The sequence below is a fragment of the Leptonychotes weddellii genome, chromosome 6 (genome assembly GCF_054177405.1).
Source record: "Leptonychotes weddellii isolate Sample4059 chromosome 6, ASM5417740v2, whole genome shotgun sequence".
Taxonomy (NCBI): domain Eukaryota; kingdom Metazoa; phylum Chordata; class Mammalia; order Carnivora; family Phocidae; genus Leptonychotes; species Leptonychotes weddellii.
Window position 1 is genome coordinate 92,108,760 of NC_138374.1, and position 16,712 is coordinate 92,125,471.

The 16,712-nt window shown below is 48.4% G+C and overlaps 1 protein-coding gene across 2 annotated transcripts in view; it reads right to left on the minus strand.

The window, feature by feature from the left end:
- Nucleotides 1-13,667, minus strand: part of KIAA0040 (KIAA0040 ortholog) — a 35,374-nt gene extending 21,707 nt beyond the window's left edge. Inside the window, exons 1-2 of one of the 2 annotated variants that reach the window (XM_006733058.3) lie at nt 13,508-13,667; nt 13,162-13,259 (exon numbers count right to left, since the gene is read on the minus strand). The gene's annotated coding sequence lies outside the window, so the exon portion shown is untranslated. Of the gene's footprint in view, nt 1-12,970; nt 13,364-13,507 lie in introns of those variants that run through there. The other variant, XM_031027898.2, reaches the window with a different exon arrangement.
- Between the last annotated feature and the right edge of the window lie 3,045 nt (nt 13,668-16,712).

Genomic DNA, 16,712 nt, shown 5'->3' on the forward strand with positions numbered 1-16,712 from the left:
AATTTCTTAAGGGCTTCTGCAAACATTTCTTTACTCAATCTACAGTAATGTGAGGAGAGGAGGAATTTCTTGCCGTATTTCACAGATGAATGAACTAAGGAGCAGGAATTTGGTCAAAATTTGTTGAAATTGCAAAGCCGGTTAGCGGCCAAGAGCAGAGAGGGCTGCAGTCTTCTGGTTTCCTGGTGGGATGTTGTCTTCACTGCACCAACTCCTACAAAGCCACGAGAGAGGAGCAAACGATGGCAACCTGTCCCTTCTGCAGTTTACTTTCTCAGACTCCCTGAGATTTGTGGTCCCTCTCTCGCTTTGGGGCCTCCACAAGCTTCTGTCCTTGGAACCCCCAGCCCTCCCCCAATCCCACTCCAGCCACTACCACCGAATCTCCTGGTTTCTATTCATTGAAGTCTCGGAGAAATACGGTTCCCCTTGGGAAGCCTTCCATGACCTCATGAAGGTGAGAGCCCCCGCCCTGCACCCCTCACTGTCCTCATACTGCTAAGCATAGCCCCTACCTGCTTTTGGCTAATTATTGATTTAATCATCTTTCTTCCTTTCTAGACAGAATCTGTTTCCATCACGGCATCTGGGACATGTTTGCTCTTAGAAAATATTTGCTGAATTAATGAATGGACATTTTTATAGGTGAGAAAACAGACTCACTGAAGTTAAACACTCAAGGTCTCATAGATGATTAAGGATGATGTGGTAATTCTTCTTCCCCCAAATATCCACGGCGTGTTCCTCTCTGCCATGCTGTTTTCTGGGTTCACACACAACACTGTGGCCAGACGGAAGAAGATACTTGGAAGAAAATCCACCAACTGGATTTTCCATAGTCTGGGTCTGGAGAACGCTTTCAACCTGAGCTCAGAGTGTGCTTACATACCAGATGCTCCTGGGCATTCCAGAGTATCGGCAGACTCTGCAGGTCTCTTTTGGTGACTGGCTATTTCTGAATCTCCAGCTGGGCTATCAGTGCCAAGAAACTGAGATGACAGCAGTGAGAGCTTGCTTCCAAAGATCGTTGGGCCAGATGGAGATTGCACTTGACCTCAGAGGGTGCCATATTGAACCTTGTGACCTACCATCGTGTTCTTGAAATGCCCTGGTTAGGTGTCTTTCTGACACACTTTGGTGTTCATGTATCATTTCGTTTGGTAATTTCTGGTTGCCAGGCCGATTGACTAGAGAGTATGCGTGTGTGTAGCACTCACTACGTACATCACTGTTATTCCTGCAAAAGGCTCTCCCTGTTTCTTCCTAGAGGGAGTGACTCCCCTTGCTAGCTCTTTCCTTCCTTCCCCGAGCCTGCGTTGTTGACACAATTGGGGCCAAGAACCACCATCTCCACTCTGCAGGACTGCAGCAGACAATTCAATTCAGTGCACGTATGTTCAGTAGCCACCCTGTGCATGAGGACCTTCTCTCCTTTCTAGGCTTTTCCAGGTAAGGCTGCCTCCTAAGAAGCAGAAACCTGCTAACTTCCTGGAGAAGGAATTCCAAGCTGAACTAAAGATGTAGACCGTGAACTCCAGGAATTTATTTTTTTGTTGGGGAAATGGAGGAGCACAGAAGAAGAACCACGAAGCAGGACTAGTTAAGTGTCCGAAGGGAAAGGCAAACAAGTGGTTATGGAGGGAGCCGCAAGGAGGAAGCTGTTAATTCCATGAGAGATCCAGGCAAGGCTTGAAGGAAGGTGTGATTGGGGTTGGCATCTGCAGGGAGAGCAGGATGATTAAATGCAGTGAGGATGGGGATAAAGGCATTCCAGCTACTGGAGAAAGCACAGCTGGCTCAGAGAAAGAATCCAATCAAGGTGGCTGGGATTCGGAGCCTTCCAACCTCCTGCTGTTACCATGGCAACACGCAAACAACTCGCTCCAGCCCCGCCCTCCCTTAGCACGTCTCCCAGCCCGGGGCTCTAACCCTGCCAGTCCAGTGAGCCGCTTGGCTCAGGGCCCCAGGGCGAGGGTCCCTCCGGGTTGGGGCCTGAGGAGGAGGAGGCTTGCGGCAGGGAAACTTCCTCTCCTGTCCCAGGCCTCCTCGCCTATTATGACTTGAAGGCCCGAGGGCAGGGCTGGGAATGGCTGGTGATGTGCTGGGCCCAAGGCCCTTCAGACGGTGTTTTCCATGTTCACCCTTGAAGGCAGATTATTGTGTAAGAAAACTTGAGGAGGCTAGTGAGTTTCAGCCTCCTTCTCTCCCCACTCCAGCCACACTTTATTCCTCTCTATATTCTTAAATGTGGTACTAATCCCGATTTCAAATCCGGGGTCACAAGGGTAACCAAAGCCGGTTCCAGTTGGCACAAGTTCAAAGGGATCTCTCTCTCTCCACACACACACACACACCCTCAGTAGTTAGCCCACCCATGTAGCAATACTGATAATGTTTAGCACAAGGTCTGTGAAACCAAATGAGGTGTTTGCCCAAGAGGGGCAAATCCTACGTCAGAGGCTGCGAACTGGAAGCCGACGAGATAGATGTGACCAGTGACCAGCGGCCAGATTGTGTTTGATCTGTGGCTTTCTAGTTCCACAGCACATCGTCCCCATCCCCCACATCTCCTGCGGTACTCTTTTAGGGACACTGGCTGGGGCGGGGGGTGTCGAAGCTTGCCCCCTCCTCCATTCACTAGCTGCCTGACCTCAGAAAGTTCTGTTTCCTCAACAGTAAAATGAAGGTAAGAAGAGATGTGGGGCATCACAGGACTGCTGTGGAAATCAGATGAGCTAAATAATCTGTATAATGTGGCAAAACCATGCCTGGCACAAAGTAGTTGTTCAATAAATGTTAGCTTCGTCCACCAGGCCCCCGGGGCGTCCGGGCTTGTGAGCCCTGCAACGATTCGACGGTGAGGAGCTCAAGGGCGCGCAGGGACGCGGAGGCGACATGCTTAGCGTGGAAAGAGGCCTCTTGTTACTTCTGGCAGAGTCATGGAGGAATGCTCTGGCCTGTGGAACCGTAGCGAAGACGGGCCTGTGTGAAGCCCCTAGAGCTAGGGGTGAGAGAAGAAGTATTTGGGGGCCTGGGGGCTTTCTCCAGAATCATGGTTTATAGAGAGATCACCATAGTTGAAAATTCCGTCCCCCCTCTCCTGTCTCCCTTCCCTGACGAGGAGGAGATTACCGGGTATGTCAGGTACAGATGCTGTGCCAGACCCACTGTCCCACTCGATCTGTAAGCTACTGGAGAGTTTCCCTCCAGGAATCCCCCTTGCTTCGTGTTGCACACAGTAGATGCTCAACCCTGAGCCCTGCTATCTTATATGCGCTTTGTAGAGGTCTCTGCTGGGCCAGGTCATGGGTGGTATAACAGGCTGGGCTGCAGCAGGTGGAGGGGTCCAGGACCCCCCTGTGCAGAATAAGAAGGTCTTGTAAAGCGTTGTGCTTTCACACTTGGGGTGGAGCCCAAAGCAGCAGTTTATGGCTTAGGCGAGTCGATCAGAGCCTGGAGAGCCGGCCGACCAGGGAATGAAGTGGGTATCGGGGATGTTGACAGTGGCACAGTTCAGAACCTGGGTGGTGGCCCTGGTGAGCAGAGATCCCGGGACAGACTCTCATCCCAGGGAAGAGGCTGTTTCTCATAGCCACGCACGAGAGGGGCAGGATTTGCTCCCAGGTGCTTACAGCCTTCTAGGCGGAAGGTGGGATCTGTGCCTGCTTGCTGTTTGGTTTTGTTTTTTAAATTCTCCATGGCTTTGGGGCGCCTGGGTGGCTCAGTCATTAAGGGTCTGCCTTCGGCTCAGGTCATGATCCCGGGGTCCTGGGATCGAGCCCTGCATCGGGCTCCCTGCTCAGCGGGGAGCCTGCTTCTCCCTCTCCCACTCCCCCTGCTTGTGTTCCCTCTTCCACTGTGTCTCTGTCTGTCAAATAAATAAATAAAATCTTTAAAAAAAATAAATTCCCCAGGGCTTCTAGCATCGTGTCAAGCACACACCAAGTTTTTAAGAAACGTGTATGGAAATGTAGCTGGAGTCACACTGGGGCAGCTTCTGCATTCTAGAGCGAGGCCTCCAGGCCTCCTAAGGATTTTTACAATTCTCCTTTTGCAAACAGGAGCCGGAGGTGACTGACCGAAGGCTAGTGACGGCAGCCAGATCACGCAGATGATCCCTGGTACAGAGGAGCAAGAACTACCAGCTGGGGAGACAGAGCTTCCCATGAAGCTACTGCTCCTTGTACCTGGGGCTGAGGTGAATCGCCTCAGACACAGCACAGCCATCAGCTAGGAGGCACTGAAGCAACAATACAATCTCGAGATGGATGGAGAAATTATGGTTTTACAAAGTGGTTTGCCAGTTCATTTCATTTCTTCCTTAGGACCCCATGCAACCCTAGAGCCTCCTGACCAGGGCATGCCAAGATCTCTTCATAATGCCCTTTGCATGACCTCCCGCCCCTCTCCCCCTCTCTTGCCTTCTTTCCCTTCTTCTCTGCTCTTCCCATGGACACGGAGCCTGTGCGGATGCAGAGAGAACCACAAAAGCCATTCTAGGCCTTTCCTCATTTTCCCCTGGTCCCTGGGCCATATTTGAATTGAGAAAGTCTATGAGTTGGAATGTAGGCCCAAGGTATTGGAGTCACGCAAGTGTGACAGGGGCTGGAAATTCCTCCTGCAGAAGCACATGTGTCTATTAGCCTGTGTTCAATGAGCAGCTACCGTGTGCCAGGCCCCACGCACTGGGAATGTAATCACCAAGTGGTGCTGCCAAAGGGTGATGGGGGACAGTCAAATCTTACCAAAGGTCACAAAAGTTTACACATAAACTAATACACTTCGATTTTATCTCCTCTGGGAAGTCTGTCTGCCGGAGCTGGGCTAAGTGGTCTTCCTCTGGTCCCGGGGTCCCTGTTGTGACACCTCTCATAGCATCTCTTACACTGTGTTATAACCACCTCTTTATCCATCTGCCGAAATAGACCGTGAGCTCCTGATTCATTATTGGCAGGAAAACTGCAGAGTTCCTTTGTAGGAGAGGCTAATGGATAATACTCTGGAGCCATAGGAAGAGCACTCAGCTCTTGGGAGAGAGCTCAGTTTTCTCATCTGTAAAATGGGCCTAAGAGTTGAGCTGTCCTGAACACTGAGCGAGAGGAAGTCGGTGATGTGCTTCCCACAATGCCCAGCACGATACAGACCAGGCTCCAGAGACAGTGCGGTCGTTAACTAAACTATACCAAGAAGAATTTATAGTTTATCCAGATATTTTCTTTCTCAAGCATCCAAATAACTTCATCTCTAGGACAACAAGGAGCAGGATTTTCTATCCCTCATTGAAGCATAAGATCAAAGGCCACAAATAAAAGCCTAGGGATGGGAAAGTATGCTTACTTAATATGCATATTACCATCAAGAAAGGACACTGATAAAAATGTGGGAAAACGGAAAAACAGTTTGGCAGTTCCTCAGAATGTTGAACATAAAATAACCAGATGATCCAGCAATTCCACTCCTGGGAATGTACCCCAAACAACTGAAAACAGGTACTCAAACAAATCCTTGTACATGCTTGTTCACAACAGCCAAAAGACAGAAGCAACCCAAATGTCTCTCAACAGATGAATAAACTGATGTCTACACACGATGGAATATTATTCAGCCACGAAAAAGCACGAAGCACCAACACAGGCTACAACGTGGATGAATCTGGAAAACATGTTAAGTGAAAGAAGCCAAAAACAAAAGGCCGCGTACTGTAGGATTCCTTTTATATGAAATATCTAGAATCTATATATCTATAGACATAGGATGCAGGTTTGTGGTTGCCAGGGGCTGGGAAGAGGGAGTAACAGGGAGTAACTATTTAATGGGCATGGGGTTTTATTTTGGAATGATGGAAACGTTCTGGAACTAGATAGAGGTGGTGGTTGCACAACATCACAAATGTACTAAGTGCCATTGAATTGTTCACTTTAAAATAGTTAAGTTCAGAGCATCTGGGTGCCTCAGTAGGTTAAACGTCTGACTCTTGATTTCGGTTCTAGTCATGATCTCAGGGTCTTGAAATGGAGCCCTGCATTGGGCTCCGTGCTCAGTGTGGAGTCTGCTTAAGATTCTCTCCCTCCCTCTCCCTCTGCCCCTGCCCTCACTTGCGTGCACTCAGTCTCTCTCTCTCTCTCTCTCAAAAAAAAGTTAAGTCTATGTAATGTGAACTTTACCTTCCAAAAGAAAGTGGGAAGAGATAATGCAAAATTTCTTTTTTTTTTTTTTTTTTTTAAAGATTTATTTATTTATTTGAGAGAGCGAGAATGAGAGAGAGAGAGAGTACATGAGAGGGGAGAGGGTTAGAAGGAGAAGCAGGCTCCTCGCCGAGCAGGGAGCCCGATGCGGGACTCGATCCAGGGACTCCAGGATCATGACCTGAGCTGAAGGCAGTCGCTTAACCAACTGAGCCACTCAGGCGCCCCGATAATGCAAAATTTCTTGAAAGCTAATAGATGGTAAATGGAAAAAAATGGTATAGTTCCTATTAGTAATTAAGAAAATGGCATTGATTGTTCTCTTTAGTGTATATTTATTCATTCATTACAATACCAAATGTTGAATGACCACATATTTCAATGGTTTAAGTATTCGTTATTGAAGGAATGCTATTTTTTAAACCACTGAAAACTTATTCCTGGAAAATGTCAGTCAGGGACATCAGACCTCCTTCCTCATGTGGCACATGCTCTGTGACCGTGTCCCCTTCCTTCATCCCAGAGAGGGTGGGGGAGATGCAGTGTCTCTGTCTGGAAGTGAGATATTCTTTCCGTGGCCAGCTGTGAAAATCTGTGCCACTCGTCCATTGCAAACACAGTAAAAAGCAGCTTTTCCTCAGAGGGGTCAATAATATCCTCGTGCGAATCTACCAAGGGCACGGTAGTTGGAAATCACCAAGTCTCTTGAGACCACTTGGCACATCATTGCCTTTTTTCTGAACCAGAGAAGGCGTTGGGCCAAATCTCCCCGCAGGGCAGGAACTGAGTTTCTTGTTTGGAAGCCAGGAGAGCTTGGAGCAGGTCATGTCTGGATGGTGTGGTGTGCAAATGGGGTCCCCTCTCCCAGAGGCAGTTTCATTATGGGATAGTGTGGGTCACCCAGGCAATGGGCCTGGAGGTTTTAATCTAGACCACTGGCGTGCAGGGCTGGCTATTGCTACTCAGCAGATGGTGGGCCTTGGGCGGGAGGGAAAGTTTCAGGTCACGAGTGGAAGGTAGAGAGAGAGGGGAGGGTGTAAACCTCAGTCATTTATAAGAAATGGGCTTGACAGATGGGGAGAGTCTGCAGGGCTGGCCTTAAAAGTGGTGTGTTTCCTTTCAGCTTTGCCACTTTTCTGTCCCATAACATTGAGTAAACAATTGTGATGTGCTCATAAAGCAACCTGGCGGGTGGGGCAGGGGGCTGTCAGATTGCATGCCTCAAATTCTTAGCACCACTGTTCAACAAATGGCTATTGAGAGCCTAGCATGCACACTAAAAATGTGAGGGAACCAACAAAGGTTGGCTGAACATTTGTTCTCTCCCAGTCCCAAATCATCGGGAAGGTGACTTTGCCCTCTGTTAGTGCCTGGGGGATTTTAGGTCACTGTGCATGGATGGCCTGATGGAGCCTCTAGGCTAGGGCCAGGGCTTTTCAAGCTGAAGGGCTTCTGAAAGCCCATACTTTGTCCCCCTGGTGGAGCTGCAGAAGGTGCTAGAATTAGGAAACCATGACCAGAAGGACAGAGACTCAGGACCTCACTTGGGTCAGGGAGAGAAAAGCAAGCTCCTGACTTGCATTGAAGCATTCTCTTCTCTGTTTACGGTGGCCACAGTCACATGTCATGCGGGTTAAGACACAGCATGTCCACTGTGTGTCATTCTGTCCCCTTAACACTACAGCTAATGGAACTTCGGAGTTTCCACTGCTTCTTCCACTGACCTTAACCCCCACCCTCTGCACCTACCTCTAAACCTGTGTCCTATGTTCTCAGGACAATTTGAAGACTAAAAGTATTTTAACATGTAACTATCTTTATTGCTGTTATATTTTTTCCCTCTCTTCTGCCAATTTTCTTTTATGACTTGCTTGGAAAACTAAAGAAGTTGTTGATGGGCTTTCCTTAAGCCTATGCAGCTTTGAAATCAGGAGTGTATTTGAGGAGAATAAAAGTCAACTGAAAAACATCCTAGAGGGAAGAAATTGTAGACAGTTAAGAGCAAAGGCAAGTCTGCGATGGCTTACAAGAAACAATCTGCAATTTTGACCGAGAAATACAGCAACGATTAGGTTTTCTTTCATTTCTTAGCAACAAGCTCCATGGAGCAGCTTGCTTACAATCGTAGGAGCAAGTCTCTTGCCAGGGGCCGGGATTTGGTTTGGACACAGCCATGGCCCTTTGGGAGTTGCCCCGAGAAAGAAATGTCGTGTTTGTGTGAGGTTCCTTTTGGAACTCAGCTATGTTGGGGCCCGCTCACGTCCCCAGGTGGTGCTCTGCTCAGATGGCTCAGGCCAATGTGGGTGGAAAAGTCAGAAACCTGAGCTGTTCTGTGGCCCTGGGGATTGCCCTTCAAAGAACTGGCTGTTGATTTTCCTCTTGCTGCATGGAGAGGGAAAAAAAGTCTATCTGCCACTGTTTTCTCTCTCTTACAGTGCCTGTGATGATGAGTTTCCTGAGCTCCTATTATTCACCCAGAGCCTTTCTCATGGAATAGTAAAGTGTCAATCAGTATTTGATGTTTAATGCTGACCTGCCTACTGGTCTCGAAACTATCTTCATGACAAGTTTAATAAAACACTAAAGGGGTTTCGGTTAATTAAGGCACCCCGTGCTATCTCCCTTTTTGAGGGGTATTTGGGAATTTTTATTTTTTTAAGATTTTATTTGAGAGAGAGAGAGGGAAGAGGGGCAGAGGAGGAGGGAGAGGAAGAGAATCTCAAGCAGACTCCATGCTGAGCACAGAGGCTGACACTGGGCTCGGTCTCATGACCCTGAGATCGTGACCTGAGCCAAAACCAAGAGTCGGACGCTTAACCGACTGAACCACCCAGGTGCCCCGGTATTTGGAAATTTTTGAGAAATTTAAGGGCAGAAGTTGAGGAAACAGAAGGGATGGGTATGGTATGGAGATTGCGTTAAAGAGGAGACCTGCCCTCTACTCTGGAAGATCTGCTCCTGGTTTTCCCTGGAGGCCAGTCGGGGAAGGCTCAGCCTTCAAGTGCGGCCTCTTCATTTTACATTGCTGCCAGCGTCTGAGTGCCTGTGTGTGTCCTCGTGCACGACGTACAGAAGGTCCAGGTGATAGAAACCCTAGAGAGTGTCTGCTATTCCTGAGTGGAGAGAGACAGAGCTTGGGTTCTGGTCCGCCCCCCTTCATCAGCTGCTGAGCCGGGAACACACTTCACCTCTCTGAACATGAGTTCATTCATCTGTGAAGTGAGGGGTGGGGCTGGCTCATTTCTAAGTGTTTTTCCACTTGAAGTCTTTGAGCCTGTGGTTATTTCCTTTTGCTCATCAACAGCCAGCCCTTCTCAGAAGTCTGTTTAGTCGAAAGCTTGGATGTTGGCATCAAATTTGAGCTTCACAGGGGTTGGACCATGTCAGGCTTCCTTGGTTGGGACAGAAGAAGACCACAGATCCACTCAAGCCATCACCTGATGCTCAGATTCAGGGCCAATGCTGGTTTAACCAGCACCTTGGTGACCATCAGGAAAAAAAGCATCCCCTCTGAGTGGACTCAGTGCAACTGGGGTTGGGTCCACGGCCTGACAAATGGAATCCTGGCTGCTTTCAGCCACGAGCTCCCAGGAGTCCTCGTGCTGTGCAAGAACTGCATAAACATTAGTAAAGCACTCACTTCCTTGGGCTCTGGCTACTGGAGGTAAGGAGTAAAAGAAGTGGCCGGAATAGATGCATGCCATTGATATGACGGAAGGAGACTTTTATGATACAGTTAAAAAGCTGCAAGTCTGGGCCTACAATACTCCCCAGATCCTACACGTACACAGTCTGTCTAGTTGGTAGCTTCAAGAGGAAAGATTAGTAATAATAATAAAACAACTTACGTTTTTATAGAAACTTGCAGTTTATGGAGCACAGTAAATGTATCTTTCTTTTTCAATTTGGTTCTGATTCTAACTATTGCCCTGGAGAGTAACAATTATCCCCATTTTTTTTTAAAGATTTTTATTTATTTCTTTGAGAGAGAGAGATTGAGAGAGAGCACGAGCATGGGGAGGGGCAGAGGGAGAAGCAGGCTCCCACTGAGCAGGGAGGCAAATGCAGGGCTCGATCCCAGGACTCCTGGGATCATGACCTGAGCCAAAGACAGACGCTTAGCCAACTGAGCCATGCAGATGCCCCCAGTTATCCCCATTTTACATGTAAGGGAGATGAAGCTGAGAGATTCAAAGACTTGTCCAAGGAAAGCTAATAAGTGGTCAAGGCCAGAATTGAACCCATGTGTGTCTAGTTCCAAGTTCAAGGTTTTTTCCTTCCATACTGGGTCACATAATTTCCTGATCTGGGCCATGGCAGCCAGACCTAAAGTACTATTCTATCAGGGTTTAGAATTCATCTGAGAAAGTCATCCTTCTTCTTCTAATGATGGTAGGACTCTCCCATACAGATACAATTACTAGACTTGGGGTATGAGTTCTGGAGAGGTCTTGGCAGATCTTAGAGTTGAACTAAAGTGTGCATTTCTTATATGGTGAAGTGATTTCTAGGGATTCACTTGTTTGGTTAAATGCATCTGTATTGCCTGTGTGCCATTAACACAAGATACTCTCCAACATTTTAGGTATCTCGCAAGGCATCCTGGGAAGGCCTTGGAAGTCTAGAGAGAGTCACCTGGGAGTCACCATATGGAATGAAAATAATATCTCTAAGCCAATCACTATTGGCCAAATCCAAGACTCTTCAGTGTTAACAAGGTCTCACTGATAGTGTTATTAACAGGCTCCCTTAGCCACCTTCAACACTGCTTTTATGACAACATTTGGGATAGTTAAGTTACCCCCATTACTTGCAGTTCTTCCAACGTGCCCTTGACTTTGCATATACCCTTTCCTCTGCCTGAAATACCCTCTCCCTAATCATTTCCTAATCATTTCCAACACCTTGCTCATCCATCATTCCTGCAGTGTTGACTTCCAGATAATTCCTAGGGGAGGAATTATCTCTCCTTTGGATCATTTCAGTATCCCATAGCTACTGCAACTATAATGTGTATTATTCTTTTTTAAAAAAGGGTTTATTTCTTTATTTGAGAGAGAGAGAGAGAGAGAATGGGAGGAGGGGCAGAGGGAGAGAGAGAATCCTGAAGCAGACTCCCTGCTGAGCATGGAGCCCAATGCGGGGCTCCATCCCAGGACCCTGAGATCATGACATGAGCCAAAATCAAGAGCCAGCCACTTAACTGACTGAGCCACCCAGGCGCCCCGACTATAACGTGTATTATTCTGAACTATAGTTTGTTTCTGTATCTTGTGTCATTTATCAGATTGTGGGTCCTCAAAAGCAGAAATGATCTCATTATCTTTGGATTCCAAGGACCTGGCACACAGTAGGTATAGTAAGTATTGTATGAATGGATGAAGTCAGTAACTTAGCTTTTTGAGTGTTTATTATTCTCTTGAGTTTAGCATTCATAGAAAAGGGCAGAAGTCATTCTCTCTTTATTCTACCGGCTAAATATTGACAAAATATGGAGGCTGGAGAAACATTTGTTTTGTCCTGTATTTCTTTCCTAGATTGTATCTTGGGTGGGACTGGGGAGCCAGAATTTCAGAGGAAATGAAGGACTCAATCAGATTTCCCTGCACAGCTGCCTTGCTAGCCCAGCACTGGGCAAAGGGGAGGCACATCAGAGTAGGAGATTGATGGTAAGACCCTTGCTAAATTCTTTGGAACTTGACAAATGACACATCAGTGGTACTTTTCAGACCTGTTCCTTATAACTCAAGGCTCTCCCATTATTCATCCGGACTTCAAAATGAGGGTTCCTTAAAATTAGCTTCAGATTCTTACAAACTTTAGCTGAGTGAATGAAATGCAACCGCTTTCAAGGAAGGTGCTTCTGAGGAAGGAGTGATCTTCTCAAGCGCACCATCCCTCCCCTTCCTCACTGAACAGAATACACGGAGCAGCTGGGCAAGGTAGCCAGCATGCCGGCTGCCGGCCGTCTCTGTGAAATTAGGGCAGTGCTCCTGTGGGTTGGTTTCCCTTTCGGTTAGGCAGGACATGTGTTCCTACTAGCTAACGTATATAGTTTATTTAACTCAGTTATTACACAATGTATGCTGGGAAGCTCTTAAACATACTAGGGAAACGGGTCTTTTTGTGTCCTCTACCTTCACGGGTGAGCTAGGGGGCTGGGGGTGGGACCATTTAGTGACTCAAAGAAATTAGGAAGCAATCTGTGTCACAGTAAATCCCCGGGAGGCTCAGAGGCTAGCAGACAGGTTCCCATTCCTGGCTCCAGGCCATATTTTCTTTTCGGCTGGTTTCTTAGCCCTGTTGAAAATTTGGCTTCACTTAAAACAACTGAGAAACATCAGCGACTGAGGTGCTTTGTAGTGGGTCTCAGGCCCTGACTTTTTCAGTAACAAGTAGAATCTCGAAGCTCCTACCGGCAGGCAGCATTGTCAACTGGACTAAGAGAACTCCACCCCAATCCCCCACCCCCAACCCATGTAGACTCAGCCCAGAAGCAGATGTCAGCCCGCTGAGAATCCTCGAAAAGAAGGGAAACAAACTAGAACCAGAGTCGTGAAGGACCAAGGATCCTTAAATCTCACTTATCTCTGGGGCTGGTCAATCCTTACAAAGAACGAAAGTGAGCTGGAAGTTCCCTTCCCAACAGAAGGCAACTTAAACTACACACACACACACACACACCTTAAAATGTACTAAAACACACACACACGCAGCTTAAAATATATTAACACACACACACAGCTTAAGATATGTTAACACAAACACACAGTCTTGAGACTCACCTTTCAGTCCACCGGAGGGCTTCCTGCAGGCGCGGTGGCTCAGGGGTCTCCCGCGCGCGCGGTCCGTCTGACAGCGGCGGGTCCCGGGTGAGGTCAAGGTCCCAGTGCGGAAGCCCGTTCCCCCCGCCCCTCCCCCTCGTGGAGCCAGGTGCCGAGTCGGGGGCTCAGCGGGGGCCGGGCGCCGCGCGTACCTGCCGCTCTCCTGGAGGAAGGCACCCTCTGCGTTCTCTGCCCTCCCTCGGGCCGACGCCTCGCATTTTTGAGGTTTCACTCCAACTCCGTCCTGCTCCTGATGTCAGAGACACAACTTCCTGAATCAGACTCGCCCTCTCTCCCGCCGCCTGGGCTCGGCCCCAGCTCCCCTCCCGGGCCCACAGACCGCCGGTGCCCTTGGATTCGGCGCACTCGCCCCGAAGCGCCCTCCTCCGGGTCTTCCACCACCGCCCCCCCGCCCCACCAGTGCCGGAACACGCCTCCTGCGGGACCCGCGCTCTCCCCGCCCGCCACGCCCGTCGCCAGTCCATTTCACCGACGCACCAAGTTCCTGGGACCTGAGACAATTCCGGGGAAACTCGGCTTAGGTGAAGACAGCCCAGCGTTGCCTAAGAGAGCAGCCTTTTGGCAGGAGAGTGGAAGGCATCTGGGAGGGGGACCATGGGACAGATTGGGTGAAGGCTCCCAAGCCTTATCTGGACGAACAAAACAACCAGCTGCCTTATTCACCCGCTGGATGCCTGGGGGGGGGGGGGGGGGTGGCAAGGGGGGGGGGGTGCACACAGTCTTGGTGCCGCTCCCTGAAGGCTGTAAGGAAAACCCTGCACCATCCTGAGCTGTCAGAGCGGAGATGGAGGGGGAAACTGCCTGCACAAAGTTCTCAGAGGTTCTTCCCTGTTATCCTCAGTTGCCCCCCATTCACTTTTTATTCTGATTTCTGTGGGTCAGTTTGGAGCACCTGGAACTCTAGAAAATGAAAGGGCCTGCACCAGGGTTGGGTGCAGGACTCCAGACAGGAAGCTTCTGATGACCCTTGGCAGGGAGATTGTTCAGTGTCTCCAAGGTTACTGGGGGGCAGCCTAGGGGGGAGGATGATGCCAGGACCTTGCCCTGGAGGGGCCTCTTCAGAGCCATCTGGGCAAGTCCTTCCATGACATAGACCTGGGGTGCTGCCTGCTTGACTATATTTGCCAGGTGCTCAGGGACCAGGTGCCAGGTGCTGAGCAGGGTCTTGCCCTCCTCTGCAGGTGGGAATTAAAATGACTCTTGCAGTCAACTATTTTTTTTTTTTTTTTAGAGATTTTATTTATTTATTTGACAGAGAGAGACACAACAAGAGAGGGAACACAAGCAGGGGGAATGGAAGAGGAAGAAGCAGTCTTCCCGCTGAGCAGGGAGCCTGATGTGGGGCTGGATCCCAGGCTTAATGCTTAACGACTGAGCCACCCAGGTGCCCCGCAGTCAACTATTTCGACTGAGGAACAAGAGACCCCTTTCTGTTAGTGCTGGAGAAGCCAAATGGCTCTGAGTTGCAAGGCCAAAGAGAAAACCCAGCCCTTCGGTCAGAAACACCAAAAATGATTAAGGAAAGAAAAAAAAATATTTTCTTCCAATGGAAGGAGATTAGATGAGACTCTTTTCCCAGAAATTGAGGTGGAGTGAACTCAGTCTAGATCTGGACAAGAAGGGGGAAAGTAGGTTCTAGAAGCAAGTGGGCTAACAAGTAGTCCCAGCAGAAATGGGAAGATTGGACTTGTTAGGCTGCTTGGAAGTGTCCAGACTGAGAACCTTCCGTCAGTCGATGGGTTTACCATGCTGCCCAAAAGCTCCATCTGTGATCACACCCTGAGCCTGCAACTGTCTACCTATGTAGAGTTGGTTTCTCTAAGACCCCTGGAACTTTAAAGCCAGGGTGCAGAGTCTGAGGGCACTGAGGAAGCCAGGTGGGGGTGGTGGGGTGGCTGGCAGTGAGGCCTTGGATGCTGGTCAAAGGATTGGGGAATGGATATTTCCTTCCATCTTAAGAAAGGACACGAGATACTGTGTCAGGTGCTTTACGCATATCATTGAATCTTTCACAACACATTTATGAGATGTAGTATTCTCCTCCTTTTATGAGGAAACAGGTTCAGAGAAGTGAAGCAACTTCCTCAGTGTCATAGAACTAATAGATGGTGAAGCTCAGATTTGAGTTCCAGTGTTTCTGAACCCCCACTCCGTCCTTTTACTACTATGCCATCAAGTAGAGGGGGAAATCGCCTTCTGGGAAGGAATTCCACACTTGAACAAGGGTAATGTTCAGCCCTGCAATGAGTCCTTTTGAGGGAAGGCTGCAGAAAATACTTTTCTGGAAATATAGAGCAACATTACAGATTGGCTATGGCCTAAGTGGCAGTTATTTAGGGTTGCCTTTGAAAGGAAACAGGAAGAAACCAAACCAGAGAGGAGACAATTGGCTTGAGCTGAGGGCTTCACGGACATGGTTTTAAATGGTAGAAAGAAAATCAGAATCCTAGCCATAAGGTGGTATCTCTGTGATGTCTCAGTTAAGCAAGGAAAGCCAACAGCTTCTGGGGCAGAGAAATCAGTGACTCATGGGTGAGCAAGATGACGGATTGGCTCATACTCGGTTGCTAAGGCTGCAAGGTCTGCTGAGGGGCTAACACTACTAAGAAGATGCAATTATGGTGAAGAAAAGGAGTGGGCAGCTGGCCACATATTCTCACACTGGGTAGATGATGTATCCCTTACTAAAAGGCAGGTTAGAGCACCCACCTACTATTTTATTCTCTTGGCAGTTAAATCCTTACTTCGATGAACTCATAAATGGCCTTGGGCAACCGCAGTGCTGTTACATTTTGCTTAATCCTCATTATTTCTCATGTTTTCAGTAGAGATATTTGAAGGTGGTCAAGGGGTTAGTGGGCTCTAAATGGAGTGAATCAGAGCATTAACATCTAATTTAAAAAAAAGAGAGAGAAGCCAAAATAAGCAGATATGTGAACTGAGACTAGAAATTTGAGTGATCATCCCCCACTAATTTTAGCACCTGGTTTCACATCAGTATGTTGGGGACAAAAGGCTTCCCTTTCAGTGTTGTGAAAATCAATAGGGTATTTAGTATCCAACCATAGCCTGCTAGGAAGATGAGGACTGACTACACTTGCTTTTCATTCTTGGCAATGCCCTGTTTTAGCCAGGTTAGCTTGCACTACTGGGCAACATCAGTCCACCTTGTGCTGCATCAATCCACATTCTCCCACCAGTTTGCAAATGCCCTGAGTCTAGAAACCACATCGAAGATAATGTGTGTGCGCCCAGGACAGTGCTGCTTCCAATGGGCATATTCTTCAGGTATGGAAAATATTACATTGAGAATCTTACTCTCCCCTAAAACTGTGGTATATTCTTACCTGTGACACTTGGGTGAGGGCCTAGAAGTGTAAACAGGGCTCCAGAAAGTCACCAAACGGCAGCCCGGACGCTCTGAGGAACCGACTGGAAGTCAGAAGGGCTTCTGACAAGGCGCAGGTTGTTAAGAGGGAATGATCCGCCTATAAATGGTGTGGATAAGATGAGCACAGACTTGTTCACCAGATCCTGGAATATAGCGGCCCCTTGGAACCACGAGAGGGGCAAGTTCAAGACAAGTCAGCGGAAATACTACACCACATAGCAGGTAAAGAATGTATGGAATGGATTATCTCCCAGAGGTGGCACAAGCTGGCAACCTAAAATGGATTCCAGA